At 39.1% G+C, this 25,553-nt stretch overlaps 1 long non-coding RNA gene across 4 annotated transcripts in view; it reads right to left on the bottom strand.

Moving 5' to 3' along the window:
- Positions 1 to 25,553, bottom strand: part of LOC104685854 — an 84,439-nt gene that overhangs the window by 45,645 nt on the left and 13,241 nt on the right. For all 4 annotated transcript variants that reach the window (XR_002044240.3, XR_751206.4, XR_751207.4 and 1 more), the window contains exon 2: positions 21,192 to 21,315. This is a non-coding gene — a long non-coding RNA (uncharacterized LOC104685854). The remainder of the gene's footprint in view (positions 1 to 21,191; positions 21,316 to 25,553) is intronic.

Here is a 25,553-nt window from a genome sequence, read left to right as displayed (position 1 = left end):
ACCTGCTGTATACAGAGCATCCTTTTACCTGTTTTATACCACCAACAAGGATAAGTTGATTTATGGATAAATGGGAAACCTGCTCATTACTCAGGATTCATTTCCCTACTCTGACAGTGCCATCATCTTTCACTCCACAGCTATAAACTTTGAGTCATGATGAATCCTGATGGAATGGAGGCAGAGATTTGCAAATCACCTCTTGCCTAGTGTTTCACTCCCCTCATCCCCAGTGTAAGTTGGAAGCTGCAGTGAATGATCATTGAAGTCTGGCCTCTCAGCTAAGCAGGCCTGTGTAGTCCTCACAGTGAGTCATTCAAGAACAATCACTGGCAGATATCATTAGCCAGACAGTCATTACTTCTGCCGTTTGCATAAGGAGCAAGAACACAATGCGTTCCTATGACCTCAGAGGTGCCCAAGGGGTTCTTTCTCCGGGATGAGAAGATGCCATTCCAGACCTGGTCATCAAATCAAACCTCTAAACTAGAGGTCTGAGAGGAATTCTGACTTCCACCACCAAGCCCACACATAAAATTCGGTGGTGTGGCTGGACCCAAAATGAGAAGAGAATTATTTTCCAGTTTCAGAAACACATTACAGGAATACTGAAGCCACAGAATATGAATTTGAACTCAAGCCAGGGTGATTTTTCCTCATCTTCAAGCCATTAAACATAAACTAGCACTTTCCTTTGGATCTGGATACTGTCTTCTCTGCCCATTACTATCATTAGTTAAGGGAGAAATTTCTTGCCACTGTGGGAATCAATTTTTTTTCCCAGCTTGCATGCTTTGTAACAATTTTTGAGTTTGTGACAAATACCCTTTAGTTCTAATTAAATTTCACATCTCTTCCACACCAGTTCACCCCTTTCTTTGGAGAGCACAGTTTTGCTGGGTGGGGCACACTAAAAATTTCAGTCATTTTACAGAAAAATAGATGTGAGTTCCAATTTACCTAACCACTGTGAATTAATTTGCTGTTTAAAGTGACACTGTACTAATTACATATCCGAACATTAATGTAGCTGCAGGCTGTAATCATTTCCCTTTGAATGAACAGTACAAGCTTCCAGCAAAGTCCTCAAGAACTGTTTTGGAATTCAAGAAAGCAATAACCAATTGTATTATGCTGCTACTTCAATATAAAGAAAAGAACTGGCTAACTTTGTTTTTAAGTTGATCAATCTCTATTTATTAGTAGTAAAACGGTTTTGACAAACTCTGCCCTTGCATGGACACAAACCGTTGTGGTACTCAATAGAGCCACATCACCTCAGGCAGAATTTGGCCCTCAGTGACTTTAAGTGCTCCATGAGCCTCATCTTCTTCTGATCTGTATCCACAGGGGGTTTTCCCTCACTCCAGACTCCGAAGTCTATAACCACATAGCTTGGGACAAGGCCTCTGTGGGTCATGTAGCAGTTCTGCTTTGACATGGTCATACAGAAGCATTTATCAGTGATGACTGTTAAACTTTAACTAGCATAATTTGAGAGAGCAAAAGAAAGGAATTTACTTTTGAGCATGGAAAGCTTTATATGATATTTTCTGAATTAAACACCTCGATTTAAAATAATCTTGTAAATTGAAAATCTATATCTGATGCAGCTGAAGAGGGACTTCTAAACCTAACTGTCTTAAATATAGATTTTAAATCAATGTGAGTAGTTTTGGAGCATTACCATCCAAGGATTTTGTGCCAGTGCTGTTAAAGTATTATTAATTCATGCTCTTATCTTTTTCATTTCATAAAGTGTACCAGGGGTTTTTTTCTCTAAGTCTATTAATGTAGGAACTATAATCCATCTTTTTCTATTTCGCCTTGGTATTGTCCCCCCAGATCAAAGTTAGATTATAACACAGAGTGAATTTCATAAATTATTTCAAATTATTTTATAGAAAAAAAAGAAAAGGAGAAAAAAATGCAGGTTAAAGTCAGAAACACATCATGTATCACACAATTTACCAAGAAGCAGCCAAGGCTGCTTGAGATAATCTGCTAAAACTCAGCAATAAAAAGTTTGTTTAACTTCTAAAGATGGCAGATGTCATAAAAAAAAGAGGCTGATGCAAAAATAAAGCCTCCAGAGTCTGGCAGTTCTGTTTGGATGTCAATAAAAGATAATGTAACCTGTCAAATTTGCAAGCATGTTGTACCCAACCGTCGTATTCTGCCTTCACCACTCAAGCATTACCTTCCAAGAAACATCCGCATCTGCCTGATTATCCTGAAGCAATTCTGATGAAGAGAGCAGGTTGCAAATTAAAAGTGTCTTCCTCTTACTAGTTTTCTCTATCTCCCCCCTCCCCACTTTTTAATCCTTCAGTTTTTACAGTTCAGCTAATTTTTTTCTTGAAAGGTTAAGGAGTTAGCAATTATTTCAATGGCTCTTGCAGCTTTAGGCTAAGTGTCTCATCTGGCCTTTATTTTAAGGAGCTTCACTTCGTTCTTCATACTCAATGTCTCTCACTGATCATTGAGATTACTCCAGAGTTGTGTAACTTGGAGCGACTGTGCCTGTTCCTAGCAGAACATACAAACCACGGTGTGGAGATGGCCCACAGATGCCATGGATGAGTTGTCATGCTTCACACTCCATTGAGCTGGGGGTGCACCACCAGACAAAATTCTAAAGGCTAGTTCTTGTTTTATGCTGATTTAGACATATTCTCTCTTGGGAAATATTCTTTTATCTCCATATCCACCAGGAATTCTCCAAACATTTTAATTTGTCTTCTAATAATCAGCATTCACTTTCTTTTACCATCAGTTCATACATTGTGACTTTGCAAAGTTTTGGAGGTTGCTTAACTTTTTCCATTATATATGTTCAGTTGTGGAAGGAGGCCCAAAAAAGCACACAATTTCAACAAATTGAACATTTATTTTGAGGCTTCTGCTGCCAGTCCTCATCACTGAACTGAGAAAGCTTATATCATACCCCCATCATATCACCTCATGTTGTTATGCTTGATAGATTCAATCACCCTGGCCACTGTGTTTCTGGAGAATCTGTCCAAATTCTGCATCAATCTCCAAAGAAAAGCTCTGTTGCTTGTTTTCCAGCTGTACAGCAAGCATGCATAAAATGTATGAATCAACAAAGATCACAGCTATTTCAGGAGCTCAGAAGGATGGAGCACTGGGTCAAGGTGAAAATGTTTGTGCCATGATTCTCTGGCATCAGTTCTTAGCAACAAGCCCCCGTGTAAGCATTCCTTCCTTAGGCAGAGCTAGTTTATGACATGAGGGGGCTGCAGTTCATTATCTAGAAGCTTGGGTAGAACAGACAAAACCCATCTCCACAGACAAAACCAAAACTGAGTCAGGCATTAATTCCTAAAATGTGTTTTTCCTAAATCAAGGAAAAGAGAGCGGAATCTGGCCCAGCACTTCCACTTAGCACAGAAAAAAACCCACTTTCACCACAGCACTGGCATCAGTTTGGGAGAAAGGCCATCGGCACAAGCTCCGTCCTGTCAGGCAGTGTTGGCCTCTCACCGCCTGCACGACCATGCTCTCCTTGCTGGATAGCCACTGGCACGTGCCTGCACATCCTGCAGCAGGGATGCTGCGGCTTGCACAGCTCGGGCTCCTTTGCCTCCCTGTTCCTGCGCGGAAGGATGCACAAGGAGACTGTCATTGTTATTATGACAGGCCATAATTTTTTCCCGCTTTTTATTCAGCTGGGAGTTGAGCTGTCCTTTTCCCATAGAAATGTGCTTGCGTAACAGCATTCGTGTCCTGCTGGTGTGCACTTAACACCATCTTTTCACTGCTTTTTGGGTACCAATTTACAAAGCAGAGTTAGGCAGTTATTAAACCGACCTAATTAATTAAATGAAACAGCACTAAGGGCCGGCATGTGGCTATACACATGGACTGATATACAAGTTTCATCTAGTGGTACCCTTCACAGATACAGTGATCCTCAGGCCAGTGTCTGCACGGCTGGAGACAATGCCACTGAATGTTGCTTCCTGAAGAACTGAGCAGCTATTGCAGGTATTTTATATCTGGGAGCCCTGCCACCCCCTAGCTTATCTACAGTTACATGGAAAGTGTGGGCCAGAATTAACAGTGAAAATAAGATTTTAAAGGTGGAACTGAACAGGCATCTGCTGATGTACGTAAAAATCCTTGGCAGGTTTAGAGCTGGTGTCCAGAGGGCACCAGAAAATAGGGTTGGACACAGCGTGACTGGTGTGTCACACTGACACAGAAATGAGACTGCCAGATAGCGTCAGGCACGTGCAGCACTTGCCATGTAGCTCGTCCCGGCCAGCCTATGGAAAGCCTGTAGCTTCAGCTTTGCAGAAACTGATTTCTATATTTACTGTTAAGCTGCTGTCTGTGTTGTCTGTGGTATGTAACTGAAATATGCCAAAGAATGAAGCTGATGATGGATTTAGAGATGCTCTAAATTTGCCAGTCTGTAGGTGGTTTTGTCCACTGTTACTTCCTTCCAGTACTAAGAACTGACTATTGCTTCCAGAATTAAACACTCTATGTGAAAAAAAAAATTCCCACAGCACAACTGACAGAAATTGAAAATGAAATAATAATAATGTACAGTCCATTTGCTGTCTAATGTATGTGTGGGATTGAATAGTACTTTGCAATAAATTCCCTTCTTGCTGAATTACTCTGACTTCAAACTGAATTAAAGTACTTAGTTGTCACTACATCATTGAATTTTGATAGCTGGATGCATTCCAAAAGTTGGGGCTGCAGTTTCTTTTCTTGCAGAAATTCACAAATAAGGGCAAAAGAGAAAATTTATTTAAAAAAAGAAAAAAGGAAAAAGAAAAAAAAAACTTATTCCATTTTCTAAGCTCTGCTTCATTCACCAGTCTGGAAAGTACAATAGGATGTGAAGCATGTGGGGGAAACACCCCATCCCAGTGTGGGTCTGCTGTGGATGTGTTCCCAGTCTCTTTCCCTGCAGTGGTACAGCTACAGCACTGCCTGAAGCTGTGTGTTTAGCTATGCACCAATCGATATACTCAAAAACAACATCCCCACTGGTACTTTTGCAAAACCATGTGGATACCAGGTACTACACTCAGTGCAACAGAGCACCATTAGCTGGTGTCCCTCTGTCTTCCATTAGTACCAGCTATGCTGAATTGTGTGGGAACGCACCAAATTATGAAGCATAAAAAATTATACTAAATTATTGCACTACACAAATGTTGTACCTAGAATCCTACCTCCAGGGCACTTGTTAGCACTAGCTTAGTTGCTGCTTAGACAACTTAGGCTGTAGCTGTGACTGTACTGAGTCATGCATACAGGCACAGCCATTTACTAAAGCCTCCACACTACAGTATTTGCTTTTTAATGAGTCCCACTGTACCATGTTGGTGAAGGAGCAAAGTCAGTAAGAAACTGTACTTGCCATGTCTGGTGCCTATCTGCACAGCACAGACCTCCTGCTCTTGTTGCATTTGCTTGGTAGTGAAGGTGGTAGGAAGATAGAGCCTGATGTAACCAGCTGCCAGGGAACCATCCTGCTGTGTTCTCTGCGTCTTCAATTACTCTTTAATTCAGGGAAAATTTTGTGCAGAGTCCTTCTGACTCTGAACAAGCATATGTATGTCCATTCCAGTTCTTCAGAACATGAAAGAACATAAAAGACTATGTTACCACACTATCCACAGATGACCTTCTGCTACCCAGCCCCCACGGAGAACAAATGCTTTCACTTAAGGAAGGAATAACATGCAAGGCATTTTTTGAAGTTCAGACTATTGAAGTACATTTTTTGAGCACTTCATATACTTCAATGACTATTGCAGCTAACTGCAAAAGAAAAAGGACAGAAGCACAAAAATAGTAAGTAACTAGTCTGAGGTCACACAAAACGCGGCTACAGTGCCTGGCAAGGGTAGGATCAAAGCTTAAATATTCTCAAAACCAAACATGTCTGCTGTACAGGGGTGAGCCTGAAAGCACACTAGCTGGTCCAGCTGAGGAATACCCTCCAGAGCATGTGGCCTCGCAAGAGCAGCACATCAGTGCACAGCTTTCACAGCCAGCTCACACACATCATCCACTGCCTGTCTCCAAGGCAGCCGCCTCAAGGATGCAAGGAGGAGGCAAAGCACATCACCCTTGCACCTACTCTGGAGACAACCCTTTCAAAAAGTTCTGCATATATCCAAGACACTGGACTTGAATACTATTTAAGGCTTTCCCCGCTTCTCCAGGGAGAAAGGTGCTTTAGGAAAACTGCAAGTTTTGGGCAACTTCAGGGGCATCATGTTCAACACTGGAAATTAAATTAAGAGATAACAGAGCAGAAGGCTCCCAAAGATAGCTGCAGGAGTGAAAAGGAGAAGAAGGAAACAGGAAACAAAAGAATCAAGCATCTATACACTCCTTACAGGAATCATTTGGTAGTATAGCCTTTGGTTGCTCCAGATACGATTAGCACTTCTGCAATATTGTTCATAAAAAGCAGCACACAAAAAGTACTTTGGTTGGACTTTGTATTTAATTAAAATGGCATAGATTGATCAGTAAAATGCATTTACACAGAGTGCATGTGCCATCTGGGTAAAGTGTCTCTAAGTAAACCTAGATTAGAGTTTGTGGTCTGATTTTAATTGAAGTGAATTGTCTATAAATTGATTTAAATACAGTTAACAGTGACCAGAGCATGCTAAGGATGCTTAGTCCAATGTGGGCTTAACTTCAGAGTAGAGGCTGTCCAGTGACAGCAAACACAGTTGAGCTGAATGCCAATGGACAGCAGAGAAGTTTTGGGTGGGACACAACATAAACTTGGAGCTCTAAATAGTTTCTAAAGTCATGCACATTGGAGGATGTCAGTGATGTCTTGAGCCATCTCTTGGAGAGCTGTTCTTTCAATCAGAAGCAGGTAAAGCAGGTCCCTAGTGCACCTTTTACAAAGAATTTTGTGAAAAACATGAGAGGACAGAGCTGGAGAAGGTTTAAAGGTATGCACATATGATAGACAGTGAGAGTCACTAGTAGTTTTCAGTGAGATGTTTGCAGCAGTCTGGACTCTCTGTGTGTGGGAAGCAGCACAAGAGGACCAGTGCATGTTGTGCTGTGTATGGTACAGGAGGGGAATGTGGTGCTGAGAGCTGATTTTTGTGATGGAGCTGGTGGTGAGCTACACTAGCTACATTTTTGCCAGCACTCCAGTGCTGAAATCCACCAAGCTCCAACCTCCTGTAAGCTTCAGCAAAAGAATATGTGCTTAAATTGTCTTTGAGGATTTGTGTATCAAACGGTATTAGTGCTGCTGTCATCTGTCAATCCACCCAGAGAATTCTTCATCTCCAACTTGGGAAATACTGATTAACAGAGGTGGGAGAAGGTGGAGGTCTGGGAAATTTGTAAAGGAATATATTTGTATATGCAACAAAAAAGTAAAAATAAAGGGATAGCATTCAGTAAATGAACTTTCTGAGATTCTTAAGGAGAAATATTTCTCCTTAAGAGGACACAGACAGGTAAAATTAGCTCCTGTAGATGTTTTAGTATTCAGACAGACAGATTGCCTTTATAGTCCTGCATAAAAGAATGCAGGTAAAGGAGAAATTAGCTATCAAATCAAAACCTTTTCTGGTGTTCAGATGTTCAAAAAGTTTTTCCTCCTGTAAATACTGTTTTTGTAGCTCAAATCTAGGTCAAAAAAAAAAAAGAAAAGCAATCTCCATCACTCCAAATTATGCTCATTTACAAAGCATATACAGAGAACATGCTCTACAACAAATCTCTGTGTCTTGTTTTAAGAAAGGAGGCATCAAAATCCATAGTAACAGCATTTATAAGAGAAAGATCAATATGGCATCCAATATTTCAAAGGCAGAAAATGATTCTATTAAATTTCTACTGGTAGAAAATGCACTAACAAAATATCTAAAACCCATAGTGGGTTTTAGCCTCTCACACTGTGCCACTGGATAAATCACAGGGAAACTATCACAAAATTCTTTGTAGAAGATGCACTAGGGACCTGCTTTACCTGCTTCTAATTGAAACAATAGCTCTCCAAGAGATGGCTCAAGACATCACTGACATCCTCCAACATGCATCTTATCAGAGCATCTCTGTTGTTACTGGGATGTGGGGGTAAAGCTTAAGATTTGGGGGTTTTTGCCTTAGGTGCCACTGTTCTAATATTGTCTATGTGTGTGTTTGTAACTAATTCAGTTGTGCTGCTGGAAAAACAATAAAAATAGTAACAAAGAGTGAAATACTCTGATTTTGCTTCCCATTTTAGATACATAAAAGCAAAACCTAAGAATGACTACAGGGGGTTAGACCAAAGGTCTAACCAGCAGAGCACCCTGTTTTTACAGAATTGGCATTAAGAAATCTCTGAGCACAGTTTTTGCCCCTGGGACTGTTGACAATCTCTTATTCTGGTGTTTCAATTAAAAAAACTCCACAAAGTATGGCCATAAGTGGATGGTTATTGAATCATAAGAACAGGACAACCATACTAATAATCTCTCTGCCTTTAATGATTTTAGCTCAGGATCTTATTTCTCTGAATGTGGGATTCAAGTATTTTGCAATGCTCAGTGGATTTATCTTCATGAGCTTCAGTCATCCCTTGTAAATTTTTAGAATCTACCATATCCTTTGGCAGGAAATTTCACAAGTGATCTACCTGTCATGGGAAGAAGGCAATGAGACAGCCCTAGCCGGTGGGAGTTACAGTGTCAGCCCACTGGCTGCCAGTGTTGTCATGTACTCTGTTGGGAACTCATAAATGGATCTACAGAGCAAAATAGTTTTGAAGTATGATGATGAAGTAGATGTTGATGGATATTTGCAGAGGGCAGTCCCTCAGCATGAGACACATCAGAGGAGAAAGCATGAAAGTGGCTACTTAGGTGGCCTGTAGGAAGGACCAACCTAACGGGTTACCTGGAGAGAGAGGGTACTCACGGCAGCCTCAGACCTTCCCAGAATGGGTGGTTCTGTGAATACAGCACTGAACAAGAGCCCTGAAGAGCAATATAGAGTCAGACTCTATTTAAAATACAAGACAAGACAGATACCACTAGGCCAGGAAGAGATCTGGAAAGTTGTATCTTTGTTCCTTAAACTTTATATAAGTGATCAACCATACAGTTCTTTCCTTCTTCAGGTGCAATGACTGTGCATTCAGAGAGGAGGCTAGACTAAAGCATCTGCTGCCCTTTTCCCCCTGGAACCTGCATGAAGGCCCATTTTGCTGCAATCAACTGACCCTGTTTTACAGTCAAATACAAATACAGAGACCTGCAAATAGTTTCATCTTAGAGTAACGCTCAACGCTGAAGACGGTGACATTAAATCAAGCTAGAGACTGGATTTTTAGATGTGTCTGAGACAAAAGCATAGCAACCAGTACAGGGCCTTAGGAAACTGTACATTGGTAGTAATTAATACAGTCATTAACCTGGGAGCTGCAAGGGCTGATGGTGTCTGAAGGCCTCCAGTGGTTGCTAATAAATCCAGAATTTTGTAAAAGGAACAGCAGTTATGGATAAAAGCAGTAGGATGGATGTGACAACCAGCAATTTTAGCTTATCACCTTGTAGCTTTATTTTTGAAAGCTTTTACTTCCCACTGATTGCAGGCTTCCAATTTTGTGTTGTCATGTAATAAATTACAAAAATTATCTTTTTTTTTTTTCTTGGCACAGTTCTTCATAGACAAAGTGTCAAAAAAGCTTCTTTTTTTAATGAAATGAGTTAAGTATTGCTGCCATGGTGATTATAAGAAGAAATCAGCACCAAAAAGTGGCCTAGACATCAAGATACAAATTCAAAATTCTCAGAAGCCAGGGTATTTCAGTTGAATGCTTTCTAGCAGGAGGATTTTGCTGTGTGTATGCGGGGGATGGGCGTGGAAGACCGGAGCAGAGGTCATTTTGAAAAGCAGACCTTTAACCCTTTTCCTGAAAGCAGAGGACTGTCTAACTTAATGATATGTCTGAAGGAGATCTGAAGGATATCATAGCAAGGAGATGAACATCCTCCTCTCATCAGAGGTGTGAAGTAGAAGGCATGATCATCCTGAGGTAGCAGTAAGGGTGGCACCACTGTGCTGATCATTTAAAAGCTGTCCTGTTTGCTCAGGAACTGCTCTATTTAGCACTAAGGTAGTCTTGACTCTAGCATTTATTAACATTCACTGCCACGTTTACTGCTCACTGAATTCATATTCTAAATAAGTATTCTAGACCAAAAGGTCTACTTGTCTTCTTTGCTGACAGTGCATATGCCTTGATGATAACCACCATAAAATGTCAGTAATGGATGCAAAAAGAAATTGTGGAGCTAGTAAATATGTTTTCAATATTTAAGTAATTACTGCCTATGCATTACCCACAACAAGAGGACAAAGGTGGTGTGGGTTAGTTAGAGACCCAAAAACACAAAGACATAAAAAAAAAGCCTTACTCAAACCTGCAACTTTTCTAGAGCACACATAAAACCAGAAATAGGCTGGTAAGTACCTGACTAAAAGGCAAAGTCTTTGCATCAGAAAAAGGTACTGGGATCAAAGATTCAAAGTTTTTGCCATTAATGTCCCCCTGTGGCTGGCTTGAGAAGGGAGTCCAGGGACTGACAGCTCAACAGATCTCTTCCAGGGACACAGAGCTGGTCAATTCAAACTGCTCTGCTCCCTATCATGCGTGGCATTTGGGATAGGTTACATTTTATAGTCAGTGACATGACAGTCAGTGACATTAAACTATTTCATAGTGGTCCATGTGCTATAAGTTATAATATATTACTTAGACTATTTTAATCACCTAAAGTTCAGGGACCTCAACGCATATATTAATTAATGCTTATTTTAATTAGCTCTGCCTCAGAGAGAGGAAGAAGACAAAACTGTGCAGCCTTATTAGCACTACACTCCGGATCTGTAATTAAACCCAGAACACACAATATAATAAGCATCAGGACTTAAAGCAGTGGAATATTGGTCACCACCACGGCAGCCTCCCACTCTTATAACTTTCTTTTTCCTTAACATCATACTTCTTTCTTCCAGATTCTACAAGGGAAAAGGCAAAAGATTTCTGCTCCTCATGGGCCAAACTCAGCTCTGTTCTTGCAGTACAACATCATCTTTTGTGGAGTTATTCTATATTCCATTGTACTCAGAAGAATAAACTATTATTTTGAGGAAAAATCTTTTTGTGCAAGTATTTTCACAAGCAACTTTTTCCTCTATTTGGCTACCAGCCACTGTGCATCTGTCTGCAGGACAGAAACTTCTGCGTTGCTGCCTTCAAGCGTTTTGCCTCTTTCCCTGTCTGAGAATCGCTGAAGATGCTTTATTTTAAATTTCACAGCTGCTGGATTCTGAACAGAAAAAAATGGGTTCTTATTTTCTGGCTCTTCACAATAAATTATCTGTGGGCTGAATGGTGTGCAAAGGTCATCCAGCCAGTCAGTGGAAAAGCATCAATACAACACCCAGTAGTACCAATCTCTAACATCCTACCCTTGTCTGCCAAATGACCACGTTAGGAAATTCCAATCACTACTATTCAAGCATCTTCTTATGTACATTAAAGGCACTAAAGACAAACAAAACTCCAATAAACTGAGATTCCAAATCCCTGAAAGTCAGAAATGGTTTTTCTGTTGACTCCAAGTTTTTTAGCATAAGATCTTCAGACCTTAATAACAATACTGGAAAAAAATTATCTAGTTCTGCACTGGGAATATCATATAGCATTTGTTTTCAACCTTGTTTCGCTTGCAGCTCCCTAAAATTTACTCAATAGACTTGATTTTCTTAGCAAAGTTCTACAGACACCTTAAGAGTGGTTCTCACAGTCTCAGATAGGTATGGGTCATGAATTGGAAATATCTGCTAAGGGGAAGGAAATGACATTCATGTAAAAAAACCCCAAAACCTTACCAGTAACTAAATACAGTAAAGTTTTGATTTTTCTTTCTTATTTCATGCTAATTAACAATTTTTTTTAACTTTAAATTGCAATAAATTCCCTCAATTTCATTCCTCCTGCTCCATTCCATGGAATTTCTCCAAATAAATAATGAAGTTGAATAGTTATGCTTGCAGAAATCGCTATTACTCTATCAATGCCTGAGCCAACAAAATAATTTTCCATGCACTTGCATAAAAGAGAAGGAACTGAACAGCTTTCAAGAAATGTGTTATATTTCAATATGTCCTGGTGACATGAAGAAGTATATCTATAATTCTGAAAGGAGTAGAGATGGAAGAATGGGTAGAGAGAGAAATTTCTGCCAAATTCATGCTTCTTTGTAATGAATTCACCAATATTAGAACAAACAGTGCTGCCTTGCTCCAGAAACAATTCTTGGCTAATAAATTTTGCATCAAATCCTAAAACATCATTTTACTAATTTCTAAAATGCAAACCAATGTTAATGTTTCAGTATCTTTTACACTTAAATGTAATATTTCGCTTTATTATTTCCTTATTTGCATGTGCTCTTATTTTGATTGACTGTATTCTGTTTTATTTTGCAATTTTAACCAATTTTGGGATATATTCAAAGTGTTTTATTAAGTCTGATAGTTTCGTTAACACGACACGGCAGCATATTTAGTGGATTGTAGCAGGCTTCTGTCTACTTCTCAGCATCAAGCGACTGTAGAGACATTAATGTATGCCCAAATTAGACGAAAGCAGCAAGTGAGTTTAGACTGGTTTAACCTTCCCCAAAGTTTTAGAGGAGCTCATTAATGTTGCTCTGCACAGCATCCATAGTCTTATAATGAAGACATTACACGATGTTGTTTTGATACTTTCTTGCCAAACTCCCAACACCTTGCAAACAATTGACTTTTTATGCCCTGTTATTCTTACATAATTATCAGGTTTTTTCATCACAATTCTCAACTTTGACTCCTCCTGTAAAGTAAAGGCTCCTGAAGTCCTCCTTATATTTTGCAGGTTTATTAGAAAGAAGAAAGGGGGAAAACAGAAGGCCAGGCTGTCACTACCCTTATTCATATCTATGAATAATGCTTTGCTCCATAAATAATGCACTGAACTCACAGCATATGGTACAGGTGTTAGTTAGCCAGAGTTTAGCCTCATATGGATATAAACAATATATTCATGACTATTTGGGGATTGGGAGAAGACTTGCTTGTCATTTGAAGTTGAAAATAACAAAATTCAACCAAATTTTTATGAAAACTGTTTACAATGAAAAAATACACAGTTACATTAGTGCTTCAGTAGCTGAACTCCAGCCCCAGGACTCAGCTTGAGACAAAATCCCATCTCAGAATGTCTTAAATTTGGACAAATGCAAAACTTAACAGGTTCCTGGAGGCAACAACAGAGTGCTCCATTTACTGGAGGAAAATGTTACAGACAAACTTCATTGAAAACCTACCTCATTTTTTTGGCCAGCTTCTGCTTTCTTGTTAATGCATATCCATGTATAAATTCTGAAAGCCTAATGAAACTTTTAAAGAGAAAACCAAAGAGAAAACAAAACAAAACAAACAGGTCCAATTCCCTCTGCAGAGCATTTGCACAAACTATTGGATATCAGACTAGATACTTTAAAGTTAGAGAAGAGCAGGTGAATGGACACAGGCACTGACTTTCCACAGAAAGATGACAGTCATTTTGGAAATATAGAAAAAAAGTAATTATTTTTCCTCTCCACCCCCAGCTTCTTTCTTCTTTTTAACCCTCAAGGAACTAATTTTTTTTAACCATGAACCCAAGTGCATTGGGGTAACTTAACATAAATAAATTAAGCAACAGCTGTTCTTTTTAGAGTTCCAGTTGTAAAAAATTCATTAATTAACTATTAAACATTTCATCATTAAATACACTTCCTGAATGTGTGCCTCCTAGAATGCAAAATGCTGGACATACTTTTTTGGCTTTCTACATTCAGGTGGCAGATCCAGAAGTGGAAAGCAGATGGAACATGGCAGATGGGTATTCTGCTGCTGCAAAGAAGTCTCTGGAGCTGTAAAAGGTAATGCAGTCCAGCTTTTGTAAACTACACTTCAGGCAAGATGAGTAATAGGAATAATCACAAAATCAGCAATATAAAGGAAAATATAACTTCCTGCAATATAATGAGAAAGACATTCAAAGATGAGACAAACTGGGAGGTTGATTTTGCAACATCTTGTGGTAATGAGCAGTGATCAAGATTACAAAGAAGAGATTCATGCCTGGAAGCTGGCCTGCTTCTTTCAAGTATAGCAGTTGATCTAATAAAAGATAGTATTGCCTCTAAAACCTTGCCTCTCTTAGATTTTTAATAAATTCTGATTAGAAAAAATAGTGCTATTTCGTTTTTCATTGGAGATTTTAAAGAGCTTCACAAAGAGGTTTACAGGTATCACTGGGATTCTTGATGCATGAAGTACGATGGACTACATCCTCAGAGATACTTCTTGGCGCTTTGACACTTTACAGTCCACATCCTGACTTAGACCCTGATGTGCCATTAAATGGGGAAGTCAGGTGCCTCAGCACAGAACATCTGGAAGGCCGATCTGATTAAGCTCGTTGAGTGATGCTGCTGCATGGAGATGGAGGTGCCCTTCTCTTCTCCCCCTCCTTCCCAGCATGGGTGCTATTCTGAGCTGGGACTTCCACAATTCATCATTATGTACCATCTCCTGAAGATGGATATTTAAGCCATCCCTTACTCACAAAATACAGACAACATCCTCTCCAACCTTTTTGGAGCTCTTACTTGGAATATTAAATTCCAGCTTCAAGTGCTTTAAATATCTGAAAATGTTTGGCCCTCCTCTTCTATCTCTTGGTACAGTTCTTTCATTCTCCTCCTGCTCTCCCCCAGTCCAATGAACATTTAATCACTTCATAGAAATTTGAATAGCTTGAAACAAGGGAAGGACAGTCTTAACTCCCTGTCCCACCACCGTTTCTCAAAGCCTCCTCTGAGCCTGTTGTTTATGGTGCTTCCCCACAGAGGCAGAAAACGCAAATTCATATCTACTTAGGCAGAGGTGGGATTTGAAGTGGGATCTCCCAACTGCTGGATGAATGCATCTAGACCAGACTGAGTGTGTCAACGCCGTAACATTGAATCTTGCATCCATTTCTAAGTTTGAAATCCTGACAGGTCTGAGGTACAAGACATGCTGAAGTGCTCAGCAGTCTCCAGGCTGGAGACACATTGGGCATGTCGATGAGCAGGATATAAGGAACATTAGGAACATCTTAATATTAGAAGCTTAGATTACACCTGATATCCAGAGACAAGTGTTCTGCCCATATGTGATTGAAAGACCTATATATTTTCTTATCTTGGAAACAAATACGTTCACATTTTAGGAATGTCCAAGCACCACCACCTTCCAAATCTAGAACGCAGAGCAGCAGACTATGAACAGAAGAGACATCTACGGTGCATTAATTCCAGGGTTTTAAATTAATAGCTGACCTGCTCAATAAGATCCTGGATACTATAGAAAGAGAGAGAAACCTGGTGATGGCATGAAGGTGTGCTAGGACAAGGAAAATGCAGACGAAGCTCTGCACACCTGGGGTCAAACTTTCCAAGCTGTCTCAGCTAAGTTCTTTTTCTATCATATGGCAGTTTCACATGTGCACATTACCTGTGCAGCTGACCACAGCTGGGTGTGACTTCATTTGAATCCATTCCCATTCAAACTGCAGGCACCAACCCTGTGAAGACCATGAATTCTACCCTAGACTTTGCACAAATCTCTCTATATGAGTAATTTTACATTCATACAAAAGGAGGCTTTTAATATCCTTTGCCAGACAGCTACCAAAATTTCATGGGTGTATGAGATCGACACATTTCATGACCCTTTAACTAACTATTGTGCCATTACTTCCCTTGGTGCTTTCTACATTTCCTGACCTCAGACTAAACTTAAATACCTCTCTTTGCATGATTTCAGACTGAGTATGACTTTTCTCTCATATCCATTTTCATTTAACTCTGATCTGTCCCTTTTTTGAAATTCTGAGCTGGCTTTCATAGAAATCTTATCTAAAATCAAAGCTCTGTTTCTCTGTAATACTTTAGGATAAGGCCTTATCTCATACCATTATTAAAAACGGAAAACTCTTTTATACACATATATTTTTGACCTCTGCTCTTCTCTATTTGGAACAAAACCTGCAGCAGAATGGCCAAGAACAGAAGCAGCATCATTCAGTTCCCAATTCTATACTTTAACCGCTAGATGATGCTTCCTGTGAGTATATAAAATTTCATTTAAATGCAAAATCTCATTATGTTTGCTTACACTAACGATGTGTTAATATTATTTTTTATCTCCTGCCTTTCCTCAACCTCTCTTGTCCTCCAGGGCTTAGCAGATTTTCAAGGTCCATTACAACAGTGGAAGAAGGTTTATGTGACTACTTGTCACTCAGCCTGTACGTGAAAGGTTGCCATAAAACAGCTGGGGACATTTATTACACCACAGTCAGCACTGTTTGAACAAAGCACTCTATGACTCTGTGTGAACAAAACTTCTGACAATGCAGATATTTTAGGAAACAAGCAGAAACATTTTGAGAATATTACCACCAGCCAGGCACTTGTATTATCCAAGAATTCAGCACTTTCAGTATGTGATGAAATGTCCAAAAGTACTTTTTTGTGCAACCACATGTATAGAATGGGATGCATTCCACTTAAACAGAGGACACTATATTTGTATAAAATAGTGTAAAGACAGCCTCAATCCCAGCCCATCATTGTGACAGTAAATGAAAACCAACATGTGGTTCTGTAGATAAAGGTGCCAGGTACGTTGATAAAGAGTTACTGTTAGTGTATAGTGCTCTGCCAAGGAATTATGACTAACAAGAAATTAAGAAATAAGTAGAATTTAATAAAAGGCTCAATAAAAGTGGCACATACATATATATAGCACATCAATCTATTGCAAAAGCTTTTAATAGTAAAACTATGACTTATTTGTGACTCTGGCTTATTATGTAGGTCGTGAAGTTGTTTTATGAGTGCTGAAGAAAGATAGAAGAAACATTCTATGTTCTACAAAAGCTTGGGCTCTATTTAAAAATTTTGTCAACCAGAAATGGAGTATCTGAGGAAGAGTAATTGTAACAAGACTCATTATCTTCTGAAAAACCAAGGCATCACAGACAATGTATTTGTCCAGCAGTATGATCACGTTTGTGCTCTTTTGATCAGCAGTAACATTAGCCAGCTAAACTCCAAATTTGAACAGCACGTTAGTACCCAGCTTTTCACTAAGTTGGCAAACATTCTCAGTGAATGAAGTACTCACTGCACTGAGAGATGGTCAAAATTGAAATTTCTGTTCTGCAGGAAACTCTGGCCCTTCAAAAGTTGATTATGCTCTAAATCAGAAAGAATGTCTCTGCTTCAGAATTTCCCATTAAACAAACGGCTTGAAGAAAAGAGATTTAGGAATCTAAACCAAAAGAATTTTGGTAATGACAAAATTTATTTTGATATTATTAATGGTTTTAGTTTGATATGGTAAGAAGCTTTGCATCAATTGTATCTAAATGCTGCCTAAACCATTTTAGATTATATCTGACATCATCATAGTAATATGGTTAACATTAATCTATGATGTAAAAGGACAAAATAAAGAACTGGAATTACTAAACCAGAAGATTTTTACGAAACTGAGATAATTATTTCTGACAGTTCTCCATGGGTATCTGCACTGTATCTGTTATAAAATCTTAACATATGAATACCCTTCATTCACTGGTAATAAACAGAACAATCCTCCCTTTTCTCGACCCAAAACAACTCAATTGAAAAATGCGATTAGGTCTGGCCTTTCTGAAGTGAGTGGGAGTTATGGCACTGACATCAATTAAGTCAGAACTTTTTTCACTGATTTCAGGACTACTTGTGTACTTGAAAACATGCAAACATAAATCCTGTATTGATCTGGAACCTTAACAACAAAACTTCAAAGGAAATGATCCCATCTAAATCCCAGCTGAGAGCATAGAGCAAGAGTCTTAAACACAGTGCACAGACTCTCAAAAAAGCAAAAGCATTGTCTAGCCAGATTCTGAGACCATTTTCCATTAATTTACATCATCTGGAACAACAGCAAAAATAGATTATTTCAAAATCAGTATGACCAGTCCACCAATTTTAAAGTGTCTCCAACCACAGGAAAAGAGTGACACTATTTTTATCATACACTTAGAAAAAAATCATTACTGTTACTGCATTATTAAAATCTGCATAGTTTTAAATAAGGTAGTGATTTCTGACGTGAAGGAGATACTGTTCTCAACAGTCAATATAATAAAACTAAACCATGTAGTAAGACAAACAAGAAGAGAATTCACCAAATGTGGGCAAATACGCCTCAGGCACCATCTATTATGTGCACATCTGCCCACAGAACAGATTGCTATCATCTAGTGTTATCAAAAGGCTCTATGTATTTCTCAGGAAACAAGCACAAACACTCTCAATAAATCATGGTGCTAAATATATGTTCCTCTGTCAGTAAGACATTGTCTTCCATCTTGGTTATGCCTGAGAGAAAATGTTTCTTTTTTTTTTTTTTGTGAGTTCAGATAAAAAAAGAGTAGATTCTCTTCCTCCCTCCTGCCTAATCCCTTGAGCATGTGCTTTACTGCAGACTTGAAAAGCCTTGTGGGGCCTTTTGTCATGGTACAGGCAGGGCCTCATTGCCAAGCCCATCTACACTGCCTGCCACTTTTCTGATGGTGCCTAGGAGACAAATTCCTTTGGATGTCCACTGGCCTGGATATAATAAACATGAAGCTAAAGATTCTTACATCATTTTCAGCCAATATAGTCTAAGGGACGTCCCCACTGCTGCAGCTGATGAAAGACTAACAACCATCTTCACCTACCTCCAAAACTATCAGCTGGTGCAAAGTAAAAAGTGTCTTAATTTCCAACAACACAGAAGCATATTTAAGAGAAAGTAGAAAACAATATTTCAAGCACGAATCATGCAACACAAATTATTGCAAAATGACATTGAAATTTTCAGAATGATCACTTAAAAGCCTCTTTGTTTTCTTTAAATGAATGTTTACCTTTGGTACATTAACTCAGTATTTTTGGTATCAGGAGGCGGAATGCATACTTTAATCTATACTTTGCAAGAGTATTAGCCAGAGCTTTACAACTGCTTTCATCCAAACAGATGACTGTATTTGACACTGCAGTATAACCTTGCTTAGTTTCCAAAATAAATTTGCAAAGGGAGTGGATTACTCTGAGGATAATTGATGTGATAGGGAGAGTTTTTTTAATCGCAATGTCATTATTTGAAAGTGACTAAATTAAATTTGTTATGTTAAGTAACCTGGGGCACCAAATGGAATTTGAACCCTACTTCCCAGGTACAGCAGTATAGTAGGAAACAAAACTGTGTCACAAAGCAGACTACCCAAAGAAAGTAGTTCTGCCAGCCAGAGTGACAGAACTGTGTTCTCACAGCAAATACACCACAGGGATGGAAAACGAGCAGTGATCTCCCAAGAACCAAGGTCTTTAGTACAAGTCCCAACCATTACTATGGAAAAACCTGCATGGATCCCACCGGATCTCTATTAGAACTACAGCAGCCAGAAACAAGACAAAGTAGAGATGGGGAGCAAGTGGGCATCCACTGAAATGCAAGGCTAAGCACCATCTCTCTGTGGTGACAGATGCGACGTACGCTTTAGACAATGCAATTCCACTGAGGTTCTCTAATCCCCATTTAGGTATTGTTGGATATTGTTAGTGAATTTTCCACATGTTTTAAATGTACAAGGAATGATTAATCACCTTGCCCTATCAATGCAAATTTTTACCTATGTTTGTTAATTATGTCTATCGAGAGCAAAAGCACATAAGGTGTTTAACAGTGATGAGAATTAATGGCCTGGTAGAACGTGCAAAAGGTTCACTAGAAACTTGTGGCTAATGGCCAGAAGTCAACATTACCACATGCATAAAACTAGAGGAACTGCAAGGATTATTCCAGACTGATTAAGGTTCCATAATCATTCAGCATCTGAGGGTTCCTTATGGTTTTTATTAAGCCAGAATGAGAAGCTTATACACATAATTCTGTACCACTTTTTCCTTTATGCTTAAAATAAGAAGTGTCTCCCTAAAGGTCTCCCCAGGTCTGAATCTTTCACCACATTTAATCACTTTTGGTGTCTTTCCTTCTTCTTTTCAGCAATTTTGCCTGAGCTCTCCTGGGACTGGTGTTACATTACAGATTCATCAATGATTTGCTGCTTACTCTACATTATCCCACAAGTGCTGAGGCAAACAGTTCTTTGCCAGGATCAAATGATGCTGTATATTCGCCTGCAGTTTAAAATCTTGTTAATGTTGACACTTCTGACGAAAGCTCCACATTGAAACTGGAATGTGTGAAACCTGCAGGCTTTGGTGACTGCCACATAAACAGGTACCCAGGGCACAGAGTTTTTTCTAGGTCCTCTATTTGCCTGCAGGGACATAATCAACTTGGGCAACATCTTTACCAGAAACAACGTGAAATAGAACAGCTAATACAGCCTGTCTGGAGGTGATGTTGCTGATGGATGACAGAGAGACTGCTTGCTATCCTATGTTGCTAAACCAGCGTGTCTGAGGATTTCGCTCTAAAGTCAATTAACTTTAATGGAAAGACTCCAAATTACTTCAATGATCTTTGGACCAAGCTCAATAAGAACTAATTAGGTCTCCATTCCAAAGGCTAGTTGTCAGATTTATTAAGGGATTTTTGTTTGTTTGTTTTTAATATTGGACAAGAGGGTTTTTAAAAATTATTTAGAGGAACTGACATAATTTGGAAAGTCATAAGTTGCAAATACAGGTGCCAGTATTAAAAAAATTAATTCCAGGTAAACAGACAAGTAAAAAAATTTTACATACTGTGCAAATGTGGTCCACTTCATGGGGAAAAAGGAAACACAAACAAGAGTTAGTGACACCTATAATTTAGTTCTATGGTATTTACTACACTCCATAGCCTTACCAAACCTTACCCATGTTCTACATGAGTACACCTAGGTTTACTGACTATACCTTCCAGTTCTGACAAGAAAATCTAGGACCAGGGCTGGACTTTTCAGAACTCATCTCACTCCCTCTGCTTTAAATTCTTGACACAGAAGAAGATTATATGTTTGAAAAACTTACCACAGGAGAGAACACACTTGAAGAAAGATGGTGATGAAGGTTCCTCATGTGGGAGTGATACCACAGCAAATGCCCGAGCAATCTTAGCACTTTCTACAATTTATTTATTCTGTCAGATCATCACCTGCAAATCAAATTAAGAAATGCTCAAAATCTGAAAGTCACAAATTAGACCGAAGTCATTTATGTCATGGTTTTCCTCCTACTCTTCCTTCCTTTCTTTTCCCGGAAACTGCAGGAAATACTTGAAGTTCAAAGTACAGTAAATATAATTGAATCGAATTGCATTTGTAGCATAAAAGACAGGAAAGAGAGATATAGTTCTTCACTATGAATTGGTCAGAAAACAAAATAATTTAACTTGAAATGTAGTGTTCAAAAAAAGACCTACATTCAGGCTTTGGATACTAGAGTCCAATTCTCTCTGGCACTAACAAAATGTCATGTCATTTTCTGGAAGAACAAGGTCTGCACTTTTGCTGCTGAGCTCTGAAAATCTAGTATAGGAGGAGAGGAGAGTCTGTCTTGGTGGTATAGTGGACGGGATGAGAGCAAAGTCATAGTTCACATCCTCACATGGTGCATACAGAGACTCAAAAACCTCTTCCAGTGGACAGGGACTGCCCTTCTTTCTCCCTGATAGGGACTAACCCCCTTGAAATATAAGAGAGTAAAGGAGGAGGGTTACTCCCCTCTCCTTCATCTCCTGTCCACCTTGTAGCCACCTAAGTGACAAGTTCTAATGAATTTTGGCACAGAGGTTTTCCACAGGCTGCCCCACCTGCCCCTTTGCCAGAGGCCTTGTCAGCTGAAACGTGTGCCTGCTCTGTAGCTGCTCCAAGGTCAGTCACTGTCTTAAAGCAGATGAGACACCAGGATACAATTATGATGCGCTGAAGGTTACCTGATGGAAGTCAGGGTGGGCACAGGAATATGCACACTCATCACTTGTTCTGTGTTTGGACACAAACCCTTGGCAACCAGTTTGGTCTGAAGTGTTGGGCTGAGGGCTGGGCTGCAGTCCACAGTCTCTTGCAGATATTTAGGTTGACTGTGCAGCTCCGGTGTTTAGAAGCAGTGACATTTGATTTGAGCTGAAGACAATGAAGACATGAGCAAACAGCCTTTCTGAAAATCAGTTTCTCAACAGTCACAGAATCATAGAACCACAGAATGGTTTGGCTTGGAAGGGACCTTAAAAATCATCACGTTCCAACCCCTCTGACACAGGCAGAGACATCTTCCACTAGACCAGGTCGCTCTAAGCCCCATCTAACCTGGCTTTGAACATTTCCAGGGATGGGGCATTCAAAATTTCTCTGGGAAAGGTCTTGCAATAGCACTGAGCAACAGTGACTCAGATTTCTAATTAACAGACAGACAATAAAAATATTCTGGATTAATACGAAGGAAAATTGGAAGAGCTTAGATGCAGCAAATCCCTGTGCCAACTCCAGCCTAAAGTCTCAATTACGATGTATAAGCATCTTTGCAACTTGTGTTAAAAATAATAACAGAACTGGCATTAAACTATGCCCAGTCAATCAGAATGATCCATAATGTGGAAGTTTTTAACAAGCTGCTGCCCAGCATTTTTGACATGTTTTAAAACAAGCCATCCTGATTAGCCCTGTAAGAGGCTAGTGCTTCTAAACTTAATGACTCTCCAAAGAGGAGAAGGCATAAAGATTTAGCGACTCAGTAGACATGACTGCACAGACCTCTGCTGCCAGCTTGGAAATGACAAATGATTTGTTAATAGAGAAGCTTTCTTTTTGTATTATTTTTTGCCAATGAAGTGAAAACAGAGCATTGATTAAGCAATCCAAGCTGAGAAAATTCCATCCAAATTGGATGAGAGCTTTCAGACCAGCAGCTTCATAGCAGGTTTCAAGGGTTTGAAATACAACTTCTGCTTGTTGCTTGACGCTTAAAGGTACCTATCCTGGAGCCACAGACAATAACTGATGTCAAGCTGACACTGTAGTTCACAGACGAATTTCAGTCGTGTGGGCCATACCACATGCACAACACTTGTGTGAAAAAATGCTTTCTGTCTCAAATGCTACCGACTGAGAGAAAGAATTAATAGAGACATCAACAAAAAAGTTCTCTGCACAAATAGAGTATGGCTGAAGAATACCAATAGCCCAAATGCTCCTGACTCAAAATCACCCTTCTCTTCCACCTGTCAGATGAAATCATTTGTACAAAAATTCAGACAGAGCCTTTCACTCACAATATTAGGTTTCTGCACAGCTAAAATTCTAAACTCATATCCTGTGGAATAATTTTACAGAAGTCACCCTAGGTATTCAACAGTAAATAAAAACTAGGTGTCTAGAGGTAATTAAAAATATTTGCAGGTTTTTTTCCTCTTGCAGAAAAGAATTAAATTTTCCAGGGGAGCTTTAAACACAAGCTTTTGGCACTTGCAGATATTAAAGTTTGAGTGACTCATATTCTCATTCCCTTGTGTAGCTACATTACTTGACTGTATTTCCCTCAATTCATCAGAGAAGAGGCTACGTCCACAGCCATAAAGCAGAGATAGTGGCATGTCATGGAAGACTAGGTCCAAACAGGAAAACAGGCCCCTAAGTAGAACAGGAGAAAGAAGCATCTAAATTGTAATACTCAGAAGGCATTATGGAGCCTTATTTAAATTTAAAAATGTATGAATTTTAAAGTTGAATATCTGGGGTCTGAGGTGTGGGGGCTTTTATTAAAATAAACTTGCAAAGAACATGCCCTTTTCACTACAAATATCCTAACAGACCAGTAGAAAACTTCTGCAATGAAAAATTTTCACCTTAATCAGGTCAGTTTGTTTGGATGTATACTGAGTGAATAGCTATGCCATTCTATTTGTATTGCAGCTTTTGCTCCAGAACTAAGAAAAATCAACATAGACATATAACCCAAGTCAAAAATGTGTTCTATTTTTAACAGATAAGCATTAAAAGAAATGGTACATTTTTTTTCAACTAGCTATCTGTACATTTTACACATCCAAAAATTAAACCAGTTATTTTTCTGTCCCTGGATTTTAAATCAACACCCATCATTTTTCAGCCTGTGAACAAATGGATTGTCCTTGATGCAGCAGAATTGTTTTCCTGAAAAGTTCATGCAGGACTATAAATCCTAAGGCTAAGATTCTGTTTTCTGAAAATCTCACTCAGAAAACCAGCATAGATGGGAAGGGGCAGATTTCCCTTACCATGATTTATCAGCCCTATTTAACTTATTATCTCCACATTCTTGACTGAAAAGTTTCTAATTGTTTGAATACCTCCTTCTTCCATGAAAAAAAAAAACCTCCAAAACAATCACAATAAGAGAACAAAGATTTGTTGACAGTTTTAGAAAAGAAACTGAGGAAAAACCATTATTGGCGATAAAATTACCAGGATTTTTTTTGTTGCTGTTGAAATGAATTACTGAACACAAGATTTGTTGGGTGAGTAACTGCAACACTGGTGCCAGGGGAGACCTTCTTTTCAACAACACTGTGCTGGTACCTGAAATTCTGTTCATAGTCTGAGAACCATCTGATCAGATTTTCTTGGAAATTCCTTAATATAACATTGTGCAAGCACTTCTACGAGAATTGTTGTTCTTCTTTTTGTAAAACATAGAATCATAGAATGAATCATAGAATGGTTTGTGTTGGAAGGGATCTTAAAGATCATCTAGTCCCAACCCGCCCTGCCCTGGAGAGGGACACCTCCCACTAGAGAAGGTTGCTGAAGGCCTTAAACACTGCCAGGTTTGTACCTCCTTGGACAACCTGTTCCAGTGTCTCACCACCCTGACAGTAAGGAATTTTTTCATAATTACAGTTATACTAAGAACTACTTCTTTCTAAATAGAGTGTATAGTTTCCCTGCCTGAGAGAGAAGTAATAGTTTTGTACATACATGAAATGACACACTTCAAAACAGAATTCTGCTTCCATTTCTTTCCTATGACCCAGGATCCTGCCTCGATGTGAAGATGATGTAGCAGGTAAGTACTGAAACACACAGAGATTCCTCTCTAACCTCTCCTGAGTCTTTCTGACACACACAGAAGTGACATTCCAGCTGACTTTTATCAGCCAAACTAGATTCACTGATACTGCTGATGTAAATGGATGCAGTTACACATGAAAGAGATTAGAAGAGGGATTTTTTTTCATTCTCACAGCAAAATGTTACACTATTAAAAGTAGTTGTGTCCATTAGAAAAAAAAAATCTTTTTTTCATTAACTCATTACTTTAAATGTGTTTCATAATTTATTTGTAGTGGAAAAAGTATTTATAAGTAGAAACCACAGGAGAGTCATAATTCAAGTCACATTTGTGCAGCTCACCAGC

The sequence above is a fragment of the Corvus cornix genome, chromosome 2, assembly GCF_000738735.6.
Source record: "Corvus cornix cornix isolate S_Up_H32 chromosome 2, ASM73873v5, whole genome shotgun sequence".
Classification (NCBI taxonomy): Eukaryota; Metazoa; Chordata; class Aves; order Passeriformes; family Corvidae; genus Corvus; species Corvus cornix.
Note: the sequence above shows the minus strand (reverse complement) of the source record. Positions and strands in the feature narration are given on the sequence as shown.